The sequence below is a fragment of the Neofelis nebulosa genome, chromosome 1, assembly GCF_028018385.1.
Source record: "Neofelis nebulosa isolate mNeoNeb1 chromosome 1, mNeoNeb1.pri, whole genome shotgun sequence".
Classification (NCBI taxonomy): domain Eukaryota; kingdom Metazoa; phylum Chordata; class Mammalia; order Carnivora; family Felidae; genus Neofelis; species Neofelis nebulosa.
Genome location: NC_080782.1, coordinates 125,267,909 through 125,283,947, shown reverse-complemented (window position 1 = coordinate 125,283,947; position 16,039 = coordinate 125,267,909). Strand labels below are relative to the sequence as shown.

Genomic DNA, 16,039 nt, shown 5'->3' with positions numbered 1-16,039 from the left:
GGATTCTAGTTCCACTCCGCCTCAAGCTGTGAGGCCAGTTTCCTTCCGTAAAATCAGTGTGTGGGCCTAGACTACTTTTCTGGAAGACTGTTACTCGGGAGCACCTGTGGCACTCCTCAGAGGAGCGTCCACAGGACTGCGTCGCCGCGCCCAGTCCCTGAGCCACCGGCTGGGGGGTGGGGCCAGCGCGGGCAGCGCCGGGAGACTCACCTGTGCGCGGAGCGGTGACTCACCTGCCCTCCCCCGCTCGCGGGCTGTTCCAGGAGTCACCGCTCCTCCTACTTCTCGGAGCGGGGGTGGGTGTCACTCCCGGCCCGAAAGCCCACTGGGGCCTTGGGATGAAGTAACTCAGGGGTAAAGGGCGGAGAGCAAGAGGTCCTCCTGGGGGTCCCGCCTCGGCATCGCCAACGTCTCTCCGTCGGGACCTCACCCCCAAGGCGAGGGCCTGGAAAGCGGGGCGACGGCGGGAGGCGCCGGGAAGAGCGCGCCGGAGGGAGGTGCCGGGAAGGGCGGGCGGGGCCGGGGCCGCGGGCGGGGGGCGGGGGCGCCGCGCTGCCCATTTCCTCTTCGGAGCCGGACTGGAGGGAGACAAAGCGGCGACCGTCGGCTTCGGGCCTCGGGAATTCTTCCTGCGCTCGCCCCATTCGCCGCAGGTAACTCTTCAGGCGGACGCGGGCTCCGCACCCGGGCTGAGGGGCTCCTCTTGTGGGCGGGCCGGCCACGGTCTTCTCCGCGACGCCGCCCTGAATCGGGCTTCTGAAGGGCTGCGGTGCGGCGCCCGACCGGTTTCTCTTGCGGGGCCCCCGGCCTGCGCCCTGGAGGGGCGAGCGGGCGGGGCCGCCTCTTCCTGGCGTGGGGAAGTTGAGGGGCCGCAGTGGCTGGAGCGGAGCGAGCTGCAGCCCCCGCGCGGACGCGCCATTTCCTCCCGGGAAAGTTTCTCCCGGTTTCTAAACTTTGTCGCGGCCGACTCGGCGCGCGCGCCCGACCCCCTCGGCCGCCTTCCTTGTGGAGCGGAGGCTGCGCGCTGTTTCCGGTACGGGAGTGGCGGAGAGTTGAGCTTTCCTGTGAAGTGATTGTGGTTTGTGGTTTCCGTGGTCGCACCCTCCTCCCCCGCCTCCGAAACTTGGCTGGCGGGTGGACGTGAGGATTGCGGAGCCCGAGCTCCCGCACGCGCGGCCGGGGCGAATGTGAGGGTGCAGTGCTGTCTTCCTCGGACCGGGTCTGGCTGGGAAGGTGCGCCACACCCGAGTGGACTTTTGGCGTGTAACAAGTTAACCTTTGTTGTGCAATTACTCAGTCTATTCGTGCTGGTTAATAGGACGTACTTCCCTCTGGTTAGTTCTGGTATTCACGGGTGGCGTTGGAGTCTTTCTTGTGGACTTTTAAAGGAGTGTGCGTGTGTGAAGCACTTGTTGGAACAAATGTGGACCGAATGCCTGACCCTGGCTTGAAGGCAGGAATGGCTTCCCAACAATGCAGGCGGCAGTTGGCTCAAACCAGGATTGGCAGACACCCTCATGTCCTCCTGCCTCTCTAACATTTTTTTGGTGTTTGTTTTGTACAGAATCTACAGTTTAGAAGATTATGTTAAGATATGGTAAGTCTCCAAATAAACTTAGGGCATATCGTATATATGTTGAAGGAAACGGTTACATCATTGTATTGTTGCCACAGGGTAAGCATTTCCATGAGAGGATTTTTTTTTTTTTGGCACTGACTTTTTAAAGGACACTACAGGTATATGTTACTTTAAGAAAATGTAAGTTAAATTACTGTTATTAATTAAATAAATTAAAATAATTTATACAAATTTAATTGTTATTTTGTTTCATAAGATGTTAAAAGTGGAGAAATTACCGATAGCCTCTCGCCAGTTATTTATCCTTCTTAACTTTTAAAAAATAACTGTTTTATCCACTTTTCTTTCAGACCCACAGATGATTTAAGATGTCTGTGCCCCCCCAAGAGCTGACAGTGTAATGTAGGGAAGGTATATAGCCTAGATGTCTTGCAGGGCAGACCCTAACAGTACTTGTGGATGGGTCAAATTTTATACACTACTAACGATAAAAGAAACTTGAGGACGCATGGAGAAGGGGCTAATAAGTTTTGTTTGGAGAAGTCCAGAAAGGCTTCTGGAAGAGAATGGCGTTTGAACTGGATGAAACATAAGTAGGGTTTTGTCAGTGGAGGAAACATAAAAGAGAAGAGGAGTTTGTGGAATTGTGACATAACTCTTCTGGTTTTCCTTAAATTTTTGGCTCTTTTCAGTTGTGGTTTTTTTTTTTTTTTTCTTCAGTCTACTCATGCCCTAGATTCTATCCAACATGTCTCAGTTTTTCACACCATTGACGTGGCATCACCTTCATTCCCATCATCAACATTTCATTCCAGACAGTGATTGAGAGATCAGGGGTGCCTTTTCCACGGTGAGAATCTCTTCTCACAGTCTCCCTGTCTTCAAACTTAGTTACTAAAGTCCAAGCTTCTCTTCTTATCGTGGATGTCTCACCTGACCTACATGGTCACCTGTACACCAGAGAGCTGAGTGTTCTAGGGGCTTCTCAGCCTCAGCATGCCCAGAATGAGACACTTTTCTGGAAACCTAAACCACATGTGGAGATCAGCAGTAACTGGTAGGGTCCTGGAATTTTTTTTTGAGAAAGTAATAGCCTGAGACATGACGGACAGACTGGTTGTTGCAGGTGGTGGTGTGTAGTGCTAGTGAAGATCTGGACAAGGGAACACTGTCCTCTGCTTGTGTTGAAGATCCTGAGATAGGAATGAACTTCATGTGGTTTGAGACCTAAGAGAAGACCTGTATATCTTGAAAACTTTTGGGGTGGGGAGAAGGCCTCACATGAGATTGCAGAATGCCAGGTCACATGTTTGAATTTTATGCTAAGAGCTGTAAGCAGCTATTGTGGGGAGTTTCATGATCTGGTTTTTTGTTTTTTTGTTTTTTTTTTAAAGTTTATTTACTTAAAATTTTTTTTTAATGTTTATTTTTGAGGGAGAGGCAGAGTACAAGTAGGGAGGGGCTGAGCGAGAGGGAGACACAGGATCCAAAGCAAGCTCTAGGCTCTGTCCGTGATGTCAGCATGGAGCCCTGTCAGCATGGAGCCTGACGCGGGGCTTAAACTCATGAACTGTGAGATCATGATCTGAGCCAAAGTAGGACGCCCAACCGACTGAGCCACCCAAGCGCCCCGAGGTTCACTTATTTATTTTTGAGAGAGAGAGAGAGAGAGAGAGAGAGAGAGAGAGAGAGAAGTGTGAGTGGGGGAGGGGCAGAGAGCAGGAAGGAGAGAGAATCCCAAGCAGGCTCCACACTGTCAGTGCGGAGCCCAGCACAGGCCGAGGCCATGAATGGTGAGATTGTGACGCGAGTGGAAGTCCAAGGCTCAACCCACTCAGCCACCCAGGGGCCTTTCATGACCTGATTTTTTAAAGGAAGAGCACTCCTGCTTGTGCTTCGAAGCCTTGTGTACAAATGAAAATAGGGAGTTAAGCAAGGAAGATGGTGGGAATGCAGTGGTGGGGATAAAGGGAGCTGTATTTTGGGGAAATGAGACAGGACTTAAATATGGATTGGATGTAGGGGTGTAGGCTTATCTGTAACTGTTTCCTCAATGATACCCCTGCTCCCATTGTATTTTGTCCCTTTCACGATGAGCTTTTAGTCATATCTCATGACTCAAGTTAGCCCTTTCCTTTCTGGTAGCAAACCTTCTCACCAGGAGGTGTCCTGCATTGTATTGTACCTTATTACTGATGTCCCTGCTTGCTTTTGCCTCCAGGAAGTGGGCTTCTGAGCCCCTTGATAACCTTAGCATTTGACTTAGTACCTTGCCTGGAGGGCAAATTAGATACTTGTTGAATGAAGGAGGAAAAAGTGGCTTCTCAGCTTGGAGTCTAGCTTGTGGGTGGAACTGTGATGGATGAGGCAGTAGTCTGATTATGGCAAACTGAAAACCATCTCCATTCCATTCTTCTTCCTTTTCTACCCGTATCTAATCAGAGATGAAATCTTCTCCATCCAGTGTTCATCTTACATTAATTACTTTTTTCTGTTTTCTCTACTTCCACCGTAGTTTAGATTATCTTATCTTTGAACTATCAAAACTACTTGTTCTCTGGATAAATTGTTCTATTATTGTTTGCTTTGGTGCCTTTTTCATATTTTTTCCTTTGCCTGGAGCACTGTTCTCTTTTTCATCCATCTGACAAACTCATTTACTCTTTAAAACCCACCTTAGATGTCACTGCCTCTGGTTTTCTCTTAGAACTCAGTGCTTCTTGGGTCGTTTGTACATATTCTGTGGTTGCATCTTTTATACTGTTTGGTAAATATTTTTATGTATGCCTTCCTCCCAGCTGGGGGTTTCTTAGAAGTGAGGTCTAGGCTTTTATTTTTGACAAAACTTAAAGTATGATATACATGTAGAAGAGCGCTCAAATCATAAGAGTACCTGCTTATTGAAGTAGTTGAGCGAAGACCATCACATCCACTATCCAGACCAAGAAACAGTAAATTACCAGCCAGTACTCTGGAAATCCCTTCTTATCAGTTTGAAGTCACTACCTGTCTCTGTGCTCATTTCAGTTTTTAATCTGATATTTGGGAACATTATAGTTGCCATAGTTAGTTGAGTGTCATAGTGTTAATTAGTGTTTGCCATAGTTAGTTGAGTGTCTTCCTGTCTTCCCCTCCAGCTTTTCAGTCTTTATACCTAAGCAGAACTCACATTCATTTGAGAAACTTATTACTATCGCCTTGCTGAACTGGTCAGACTCTGGTTGGCATTCAAGGGCTTCTGAATTCTGGCCCTAACTTAACTTGTTCAAGTTTATTTTCTACTGTAAATTCAAATTAATTTTCTACTTACAGTAGACGTATGTGTCCTCTGCACCTGCCAGCCATTCATACTAGAGTGCCTCATCCTTCTCTGACACAAATGCCATCCATTTATGAAGGCTTATTAACATGTTTTACCATTGAGACATTTTTCATCATTGCTGATATGATCTTTAATTGATGAAAAATCTAAAATTTGCCCCTGATTATGACATTCTCACTATCCTGTTTTTTGGTATTTTTTTTTGTGTGTTTTTTGGTGGTTAAATATATGTAACAAAATGTACCGTTTAATTATTTTTATGTATACTGGTGGCATTGTGTATATTCACGTTTTTGTGAACTTACCACTGCGATCCATATCTGGAATTTTTTTCATTTTCCCAAACTGAAACTTCATATTCGTTAAACAGTAACTCCCCATTTTGCCTCTCTTCAGTCCCCTGACAACCACCATTGTACTTTTCTTCTCTTAAATTTGATTACTGTAGGCACCTTACGTAGGTGGAATACTACAGTCTTTGTTCCTTTGTGACTGGTTTATTTTATTTAGCATAATACCTTCAGGGTTCACCTGTGTTGTAGCATGTGTCAGAATTTCCTTTCTTTTTTAGGCAGAATGATACTCCATTATCTCTTCATCTGTTGATGGATACTTCGGTTGCTAGCACTTTTTGGCTGTTAATAACACATCTTCACCAACACTTGTTATTTTCTTTCTTTTTAAAAATTTTATAATTAATGAGAGAGAGACAGAGTGAGTGCATGTGCACGCGAGCTGGGGAGCAACAGAGAGCAGAGGAGGGAGAGAGAACTCCAAGCAGGCTCTGCCCTGTCAGCGGGGAGCCTGTCGCAGGGCTTCATCTCAAGAACTATGAGATAATGACATGAGCCAAAATCAAGAGTCAGTGCTTCAAAACCACAGTGAGATACCACCTTACACCTGTCAGGCTGGCTAACATTAACAACTCAGGCAACAACGTCGTTGGAGAGGATGCGGAGACAGAGGATGTCTTTTGCATTGCTGGTGGGAATGGAAGCTGGAGAAGCCACTCTGGAGGAGGTTCCTCAAAACATTAAAAATAGAACTACCCTACGACCCAGCTAATTGCACTACTAGGTATTTATTGAAGGGATACAGGTGTTCTGTTTTGAAGGGATACATGCACCCCAATTTTATAGCAGCACTATCAACAACAGCCAAAGTATGGAAAGAGCCCAATATCCATGAATGGATGAATGAATAAGGAAGATATGGTGTGTGTGTACACAGACACACACACACCCCCCCACCCCCACCCCCACACACAGTGGAGTATTACTCGGCAATCAAAAAGAATGACATCTTGCCATTTGCAACTACGTGGATGGAACTAGAGGGTATTACGCTAAGTGAAATTAGTCAGAGAAAGGCAAATATCATATGACTTCACACATATGACGACTTTAAGGGATAAAACAAATGAACATAAGGGAAGGGAAACAAAAATAATATAAAAACGGAGAGGGATGAAACATAAGAGACTCTTAAATATGGAGAACAAACAGAGGGTTACTGGAGGGGTTTTGGGGTTGTGGGCTAAATGGGTAAGGGGCATTAGGGAATCTACTCCTGAAATCATTGTTGCACTATATGCTAACTAATTTGGATGTAAATTAAAAAAAATAAATTAAAAAATGTCGATAACCCGTTGAGCCACCCAGGCGCCTTTCTTTTCTTTCTTTCTTTCTTCCTTCCTTTCTTCCTTTCTTCCTTAATAGCCATCCTAATGGAAGTGAGGTGGTATTTCTTTGCAGTTTTGATTTGCATTTCTCTGATAAGTGATGTTGAGCATCTTTTCATGTGCTTATGATCCATTTGTATATTTTCTTTGAGGAAATCTCTGTGCAAGAGTTTTAATTGGGTTGTTAGCTCCCTACCCCCCTTTTGACTTATAGGAGTTTTTTATGTGTTCTGGATTTTAAAAAAATTCCAGCATAGTTAACATACAGTGTTACAGTTTCAGGTATATGGTGTAGTGATTCAACAATTCTGTGCATTACTTAATGCTCATCATAATAAGTGTATCCTTAATTCACCTATTTCACTCACCCCCACCCACCTCCCCTCTGGTAGCCATCATTTATAGTTAAGTGTCTGTTTTTTGGTTGTCTTTTTTTTCTTTGTTTGTTTTGTTAAATTGTACATATGAGTCAAATCATATGGTATTTGTCTTTCTCTGATTCATTTCACTTAGCATTATATTTTCTGGATCCATCCATGTAGCAAATGGCAAGATTTCATTCTTTTTTATGGCCGAGTAATATTCCAGTGTGTGTGTGTGTGTGTGTGTGTGTGTGTGTGTGTGTGTGTTGTAACACACACCCCACATCTACTTCATCCATTCATCAATCGATGGGCACTTGGGCTGCTTCCATAATTTGGCTATTGTAAATAATATTGCAATAAACATAAGGATGCATGTATCTTTTTGAATTAGTGTTTTCATATTCTCTGGGTAAATATCCAATAGTGGGTGTACATTCTGGATATTTATTACTTTTCAGTATATGATTTGTAAATATTTTTTCTAAGTTTATGGGCTGATAATGTCCTTTGATTCATGAAACTTTTACATTTTGATCAAGGTCAGCTTACCTGGTTTTTCTTTTGTTGTTTGTACTTTTGGTGTCATGTATAAATCATTGCCAAATCCCATAGCATGGAGCTTTTTATGCTTTTTTTTCTCCCCTCAACTACACTGTGGACATCTTGAGGGAAGGAACTAAGTTACTATTGTAGCTGCTTTACCCTTCAGCACAGTGAGCACATGGTGAACAAGGAGAAAGTAGGGAAACATTTTTTTTAATGTAATTTTTAAATGGTCATAACGAACACTCAAGATTTATGTGTAGGGTGGGGTGTTTCCTGCTCTTGGTGATTTGTCATTGATTATGTCTGTCTCATGAATTAGGATGATAACGTGTTTTTAGGCGTTAGACAGTGTGTGAGCACAGGAGGGGCAGAGAGAGAGGGAGACAGAATCCAAAGCAGGCTCCAGGCTCTGAGCTGTGAACGGTGAGATCATGACCTGAGCCACCCAGGTGCCCCAGGGAGGAGTTTTGTTTTTTTTTTTTTAATGTTTATTTATTTATTTTTTTATTTTGAGAGAGAAAGCACGGGAGGGGCAGAGAGAAAGGAAGAGAGAATCACAATTAGGCTGTGTGCTGCCAGTGCAGAGCTGGATGCAGGGCTTTGAAGTCAGGAACCATGAGATCAGGACCTGAGAAATCAGGAGTTGGACACTCAACCAGCTGAGCTACCTAGCCTGCCTTAGGAGTTTTTAATCTTTTAAGTCCCAGCTGGAGAGCTTAGAGTTTGAACTTTGCTATCTGTGTAATGAATAAGAGAATTTATGAAGTATATTTATTTAAACTTCTAATGTGATAAAATGATAAAATTTAATTCCTGAACAGGAAATTTTTTTATTCATATTAAGTGGGTTGTCTTGCAAGTAAAACTAGTGAGCTAGTTCAGTACTTAAATAGCATTAAATTGCAGGTTTACCTTCCTTAAGACTCTTCTAGACCTTAAAATCTTTTGGTAGATGCCGAGGTCCTTCAGGGTAATTACATCCTTCTGAATCTTTGACTCCTATGATACCTGACTCATTTTTTTTAATTAAAAATTTTTTTAAATGTTTATTTACTTTTGAGAGAGAGAGAGAGACAATGAGGCAGTATGAGCGGGGGAGGGGCAGAGAAAGGGAGATGCAGAATGCAAAGGAGGCTCCAGGCTCTGAGCTGTCAGCATAGAATCAAGCTCATGACCTGAGCCGAAGATGGATGCTTAACCGACTGAGCCACCCAGGTGCCCCTGATTCATTTATAAAGCCATATCAGATACTCTTCAATAAATACTGAATTAGTTATAGTAGGTATACATATGCTATATATAGGATTGTGCCAAGGGGTGGAGGCATGGTTTTACATCCAGTTTATTAAAGTTAAAAAAAAATTTTTTTTTTTAATGTTTATTCATTTTTGAGAAACAGAGACAGAGCATGAGTGAGGGAGGGGCAGAGAGAGAGGGAGACAGCCAGTCAAAGCAGGCTCCAGGCTCTGAGCTGTCAGCACAGAGCCCGAAGCTGGGCTTGAACTCATGGACCACGAGATCATGACCTAAGTTGAAGTTGGACGCTTAACTGGCTGAGCCACCCAGGCGCCCCTTATTAAAAAAGTTTTTTGTAATAAAACTCATAGCACCTCAAGATAGACACTGGTAATGTTTTGGTGTACATCCTCTAATCTTTGTTTTTGGGTATGTATATTGACAATAACTTTTATAAAAATTAGTTTTTACTTTGTCTTCTTTTGTAATCTACTGTTCATTTGTCATAATTTGAACATTTCCCCTATTAGTAGGATAAGATTAACCTTTATTTTATGTATCCCTTTGAAAAAGGAAACACCACCAAATATACTAGACAATAACATCAATTGTAAGACCCATCCAGATGTTAGAGGCTTAAAAATGTGAAATATGTATGCTTTAGAACTGATGATATATGATTAATTGCACAGTACTGATATAGCATATTAATGATCGCCGACTATTCCATTTTGTAGGTTCTTTTTGATCAGCCCTATTAGACATTTAGTTTGCTTGTAGAGCCGTGTTAGTGTAGCTCAATCTTCTCCCCATCTTTGATTATTTCTTGAGGTTAACTTGGAAAAGGTTTGCTACTCTTAAAGTATTTTTTAAATTATAGTTATACATAAGATAAAACTTCCCATTTTAATAGTTGTTAAGTGTACACTTCAGTGGCCTTAAATACATTTATGATGTTGTGCAACCATCATCACTATCTATTTTTGGAACTTTTTTGTCATCCGAAACAGAAACTTTGTATGTATTTGACAGTGACTTCCCATCCTCCCCTCTACCTAGCCTCTGATAACCTCTCTTCTACTTACTGTCTTTATGAATTTGCCTATTTTAGGTACTTCATATAAGTGGAACCATACAATATTTGTCCTTTTGTGTCTGGCTTATTTCACTTATTGATACAATGTTTTTAAGGTTCATTCATGTTGTAGCATGTGTCAGAATTTCCTTTTTTTTTTCCCTTAAAATTTTTATTGTGGTGAAATAAACATAAAATGTACTATCAATGGGGTGCCTGGTTGGCTCAGTCGATTAAGCATCCGACCTTGGCTCAGGTCTTGATGTCGCAGTGAGTTAGAGCCCTGTGTTGGGCTCTGTGCTGACAGCGCAGAGCCTGGAGCTTGCTTTGGATTTTGTGTCTTCTTCCTCTCTCTCTACCCCTCCCCTGGCTCTCACTCTCTCTCAAAAGTAAACATTAAAAAATTCAATAAAATTTGCTACCATTGATTAATGATATAGTTTAAATATTTATTTTGAGAGTGAGAATCCCAGGCAGGCTGTGTGCTGACAGGGGAGAGAGAGACTGATGTGGGCTCATTTGTGACCTGAGCTGAAATCAAGAGTTGGTCGCTCAACGGATTGAGCCACCCAGGTGCCCTTTTGTGTTTTTTTAGAGAGATAAAGAGAGATTGTGTGCACGTGTGTGTAAGAGAGCGAGCGTGGGGGAGGGCCAAGGGAGAGAGAAAATCTCAGGCAGGCTCCATGCCAAGTGGGGAGCCCCATGCAGGACTCAATCTCAGAACCCTGAGCTAAAATCAAGAGTTGGTTGCTTAACTGACTGAGCCACCCATTTGTCCCTAAAATTTACTCTTACTTGTTTTAAGCCTACAGTTCTGTGATATTAATTACATTTATGTTGCAGTGCAACCTTACCACCATACATTTCTAGAAATCTTTTTATCTTGTAAAAGTAAAACAACTCCCCATTTTTATTAAACAACATTATGAACTCCCCATTTCTTTCTTACTCCAGTTTCTGGCAGCCACTATTCTACTTTGTCTCTTTGACTGCTCTTGGTACTTCATAAAAGAATCATGTAGGGGCGCCTGGGTGGCGCAGTCGGTTGAGCATCCGACTTCAGCCAGGTCACGATCTCACGGTCCGTGAGTTCGAGCCCCGCGTCAGGCTCTGGGCTGATGGCTCGGAGCCTGGAGCCTGTTTCCGATTCTGTATCTCCCTCTCTCTCTGCCCCTCCCCCGTTCATGCTCTGTCTCTCTCTGTCGCAAAAATAAATAAAAAACGTTGAAAAAAAAAAAAAAAAAAGAATCATGTAGCATTTGTCTTTATGTCTTGTTTTACTTATTAACTATTTACTTATTAACTAATTCACTTATTAACATATACTATGTCTGTATGTCTTGTTTTACTTATTAACATAATATCCTCAAGATTCATTCATGTGGTAGCATATGAAAATTTCCTTCCTTTTTAAGGCTGAATAATGTTTTATCATATGTATGTATATATACACACACCACATTATGCTTATTCATTCATTTCTTGATGAATGATTACTTCCATATTTTAGCTACTGTGAATGCTGCTATGAACATGAATGTACAAATATCTCTTGGAGACCCTGCTTTCACTTTTGGATATACCCAGAAGTGGAATTGCTGGATTATAGGGTACATTTATTTTTAATTTTTTGAGGAACTGTCAAACTTACCACTTTACATTCCTACCAGCAGTGCCCAAGGGCTCTAATTTCTCTATATCTTTGCCAATACTTGATATTTTCTTTTTTTCTTTTTTTTTATGGTAGCCATCCTAATGTATCTGAGGTGGTATTACATTGTAGTTTGTTTTTTTTTTTAATTTTTTAACGTTTATTTATTTTTGAGAGACAGAACATCAGCAAGGGAGGGGCAGAGAGAGAGGGAGACACAGAATCCAAACCAGGCTCCAGGCTCTGAGCTGTCAGCACAGAGCCTGAAGCGGGGCTCGAACTTAACAAACTGTGAGATCATGACTTGAGCCGAGGTCGGATGCTTAACCAAGCGACCCACACGCCCTCATTGTAGTTTTTTTTTTTTTTTTTTTTTTTTAATTTTTGGGACAGAGAGAGACAGAGCATGAACGGGGGAGGGGCAGAGAGAGAGGGAGACACAGAATGGGAAACAGGCTCCAGGCTCCGAGCCATCAGCCCAGAGCCTGATGCGGGGCTCGAACTCACGGACCGCGAGATCGTGACCCGGCTGAAGTCGGACGCTCAACCGACTGCGCCACCCAGGCGCCCCCCTCATTGTAGTTTTGATTTGCGTTTCCTAATGATTGGTGATGTTGAATATCTTTCATGTGTTTTTTAGACATCCCTATATCTCTGGAGAAATGTCTATTCAAATCCTTTGCACATCATTGGGTTGTTGTTTGGTTTTTAGTTTTAGGAGTTTTCTCTATTTTCTGAGTATTAATCCCTTATCACATATGACTTGAAAATACTTTCTTCCATTCTCTGGGTTGCCTTTTGATTCTGGTAATAGTATCCGTTGATACACAAAAGTTTTCATTTTGATGAAGTTCAATTTATCTATTTTTTTCTTTTGTTACCTGTGTCTTTGGTGCCATATACAGGAAGTCATTGCCAAATCCAGTGTCATGAAACTTTTACCCTGTGTTTTCTTGTAAGTTTTATGGTTTTAGCTCCTACATTTAGGTCTTTGATTCATTTTGAGTTTATTTTTCTTTATGATGTTAGGTAATGGTCCAACATCATTCATTTGCAGGTGGTTATGCAAGTTTACTCAAGACCATTTGTTGAAAAGACTGTCTTTTCCTCATTGACTGATTTTGACACCTTTGTCAAAAATCATTTGACAGTAAATGTCAAATTTGACTGTAAATGTCATTTCTTTCTGGACTGTCTGTTCTGTTCTGTTGGTCTATATGTCTTTCTTTATGCCAGTACCACACTGTTTTGATTACTGTAGCTTTGTGTTAAGCTGATGTCAAAATAGCTCTTGAAGCTAACAATATTTTGTATTATTCTGTGGTTTAGTTGTATGTATATGCTGTTGTGAAAATCAAATGAATCCATTTAACTTTCCTGTGTTTTGATTGTTGAAGTGATTACACAATTGTTTGAGTTTGTTAAAACTCAAGGAATAGTATAACAGTGAATTTTAGTGCATATGAAAAGTGATACAATAGGTAAAAATAGGTTTTTTTCAAGTTTGATTACTTCCTCAGCCCAAATCATTTTTTCCTCATGAGTGACTGTGAAGCCACACCATTAAAAGTAAAAGTATTCTGGGGCGCCTGGGTGGCTTAGTCGGTTAAGCGTCCGACTTCGGCTCAGGTCATGATCTCACGGTCCGTGAGTTCAAGCCCCGCGTCGGGCTCTCTGCTGACAGCTCAGAGCCTGGAGCCTGTTTCCGATTCTGTGTCTCCCTCTCTCTCTGACCCTCCCCCGTGCTCTGTCTCTCTCTGTCTCAAAAATAAATAAACATTAAAAAAAAAAAAAAGTAAAAGTATTCAAGGGATTTTCATTATAATGTCCATGTTAGCAGATTTAAGTCTTTTTTTTTTTTTTTTTTTTTAATGTTTACTAACTTTGAGAGAAAGAGAGAGCATGTGTGTGAGTATGAGTGGGGGAGGGACAGAGTGAGGGAGAGAGAGAATCCCAAGCAGGCTCCCCACAATTCTGTCAGTGCAGAGACAGGACTTGACATGCTCAATCTCAGGAACTGTGAGAGATCATCACCTGAGCCGAAATTATGAGTCAGAAACTCATGAGTCAGATGCTCCAGGTGCCCCTGGAGGATTTAAGTCATATTAGTACCTTCTATTTTCTTTTAAGAAAAAAAGTTAAATACATCAGGCATCTGTGAGCACTTCATGGAACAACAGTTCCTAAAATTTGCCCAGATTGTGAGTGTGCTAGCTTCCAGACCTTAAGGGTGTTTGTACAGTGTGTTGATCAGCTCAGCCCCTCACATGGTGGGCTGGCTTGAACGTGCTGAACAGTGTGGGGAAAGTGGACAGTCTGGCTTGACTTGCCCTGTCTCATGCTGTTTGCTCACTTGCAAGAGCACTATACTAAATTTATGTGTTATTGAAAGTTCAAAATGTGCAGAAATAACCATGCTTCAAAATAAAACTTCAACATTGCTCTTTTTCTGTTGGAGCTGCTAAATGTTCATTATTTTCTTCTTTAGTTTTTTTCATAGCTATCAAACTTCTCTATGTGACAGTGTGCCCCTAGCCCCATTTCTAATGGAGCTTGAAATTAACATGATTTCTGTTTACTTGTTGATGGACTGTCATCTATCAACCCCAGTTTTTGATAGTGATTTAATTTGTGCTTTTTCAGTGGCTCAAGTTTGGAGTAATGCATATAATGTAAATATGATTTGAAAGGCAACTTTGAGTGTTCCTTAAAAAAAATTTTTTTTTTAATGTTTATTTATTTTTGAGAGAGACAGAGACAGAATGCGAGTCGGTTAGGGGCAGAGAGAGAGGGAGACACAATCCGAAGCAGACTCCAGGCTCCAAGCCGTCAGCACAGAGCCTGACCTGGGGCTCGAACTCACGTGCTGTGAGATCATGACCTGAGCAGCAGTCGGCTACTGAACTGAGCCACCCAGGCGCCCCTTGAGTGTTATTTTAAATGTTTGTAATATAGATTGGTCATTTGGAACAAGTATTACATGAATAGTGTGATTTGCTTTAAAAACATTTTTTTTAAAATTTGAATTTGTTTTTTTAATGTTTATTTATGTATTTTGAGAGGAAGAAGAGAGAGAGAGAGCGGGCTCACAAGCAGGGGAAGGGCAGAGAGGGAGAGGTGGAATACCAAGCAGGCTCTGTCAGCACAGAGCCCGATGTGCTGTCACAAACTGAGATCATGACCTGAGCCAGGATCCAGAGTTGGATGCTTGGTGCGCCTGGGTGGCTCAGTTGGTTAAGAGTCTGACTTTTGATCTTGGCCCAGGTCATGATCTCATGGTTCTTCGTGGGTTTGAGCCCTGTGTCTGTGCTGACAAGTGCAGAGCCCACTTGGAATTTTCTCTCCTTCTCTCTGCCTCTACCCTACTCGTGCTTGTTCTCTCTCTCTCTCTTCAAAATAAATAAATAAACTTGGAAAAATTAAAAAAAAAAAAAAAAAGATGCTTAACCGGCTGAGCTGCCCAGGTGCCCTGGGTTTTAAAATTTGTTGTCAGCTGGGGGCGCCTGGGTGGCTCACTGGGTTAAGCATTGGACTCTTGATTTGGGTTCAGGTCATGATCTCATGGTACTTGGAATACAGCCCCAAGTCAGGCTCCATGCTGACAGAGCAGAGCCTGCTTGGAATTCTCTCTGCCTCTTTATCTCTGTCTTTCTTTCTCTCTGTCCCTCCCCCTCCCCCTTGCACTCTCACTCTGTCTCAAAAATAAAGTAAATATACTTAAAAATTTTTGTCGTCTGTCCCATGTTCCAATTATAGTAGAAGAGCAGGAATTACACTGTGGAAGTTGTTACAATTTTAAGCTGTAAAGTTTTTTTAAAAGAGACTTCCAGGGCTTTAGAGAAGAAACAAACTATCATTTGCCTTAAAATATTGTAATGAATAATTTATTATTATTTTTAAAAAATATTTATTTTGAGAGAGCGTGTGTGGGTGCATGCAAGCGGGGGAGGAGCAGAGAGAGGAAAGAGAATCCCAAGCACGCTCCTCCATTTACTGACTGAGCCACCCAGGTGCCCCTGCAATGAATAATTTGATCCAGTTTAATCTCAGTGTTAAATAACTGGTCTTATTCCTTAATTGCTGATTTAAAGACTAGTTCTATCCTGGATTGCTTAATTTTGGCTATTGCATTTAATTGTATTGAGCTGTGGATTTCCCTCATTTTCTTATTCTGAGATTTCATTATTAAATATTGTCATAAATAAGTGGACCATCATTTACATTTTCAAAATGTTTTATTGTATCATTTTTGTTTTGTTTTGTTTTTGTTAATATTTGACATGAATTGAAGATGTGAATTGGAAGCCTGTTTAATTATTAGGTTACATAATCCTCTACTGGTTTATTAACCAGGTATAATTGCAGACTGTTCTGAAAACTGAAAGTGCTATCATAACTCAGGAAATGCATTCAGTGTGGCCCATTTCAAGTGACATGAAGGATAGGAGCCTTTGCTAATAGTCTGTTTACCCTGTGCAGCTCTGATACATGCTTTTCTTTGCAAGCAAAGATGCATTGTTAACTATTCTCTCATGGTATGATGAATATTTCATTATGTTAAATATTTCAATATTAATCTAGACT

At 41.8% G+C, this 16,039-nt stretch overlaps 1 protein-coding gene across 2 annotated transcripts in view; it reads left to right on the top strand.

Annotated features, from left to right (window-relative positions):
- The first annotated feature begins 547 nt into the window (after window positions 1–547).
- CTNNA1 (catenin alpha 1) overlaps window positions 548–16,039 on the top strand; it is a 178,589-nt gene continuing 163,097 nt past the window's right edge. Inside the window, exon 1 of one of the 2 annotated variants that reach the window (XM_058698412.1) lies at window positions 548–653. The gene's annotated coding sequence lies outside the window, so the exon portion shown is untranslated. Of the gene's footprint in view, window positions 654–920; window positions 1,034–16,039 lie in introns of those variants that run through there. The other variant, XM_058698882.1, reaches the window with a different exon arrangement.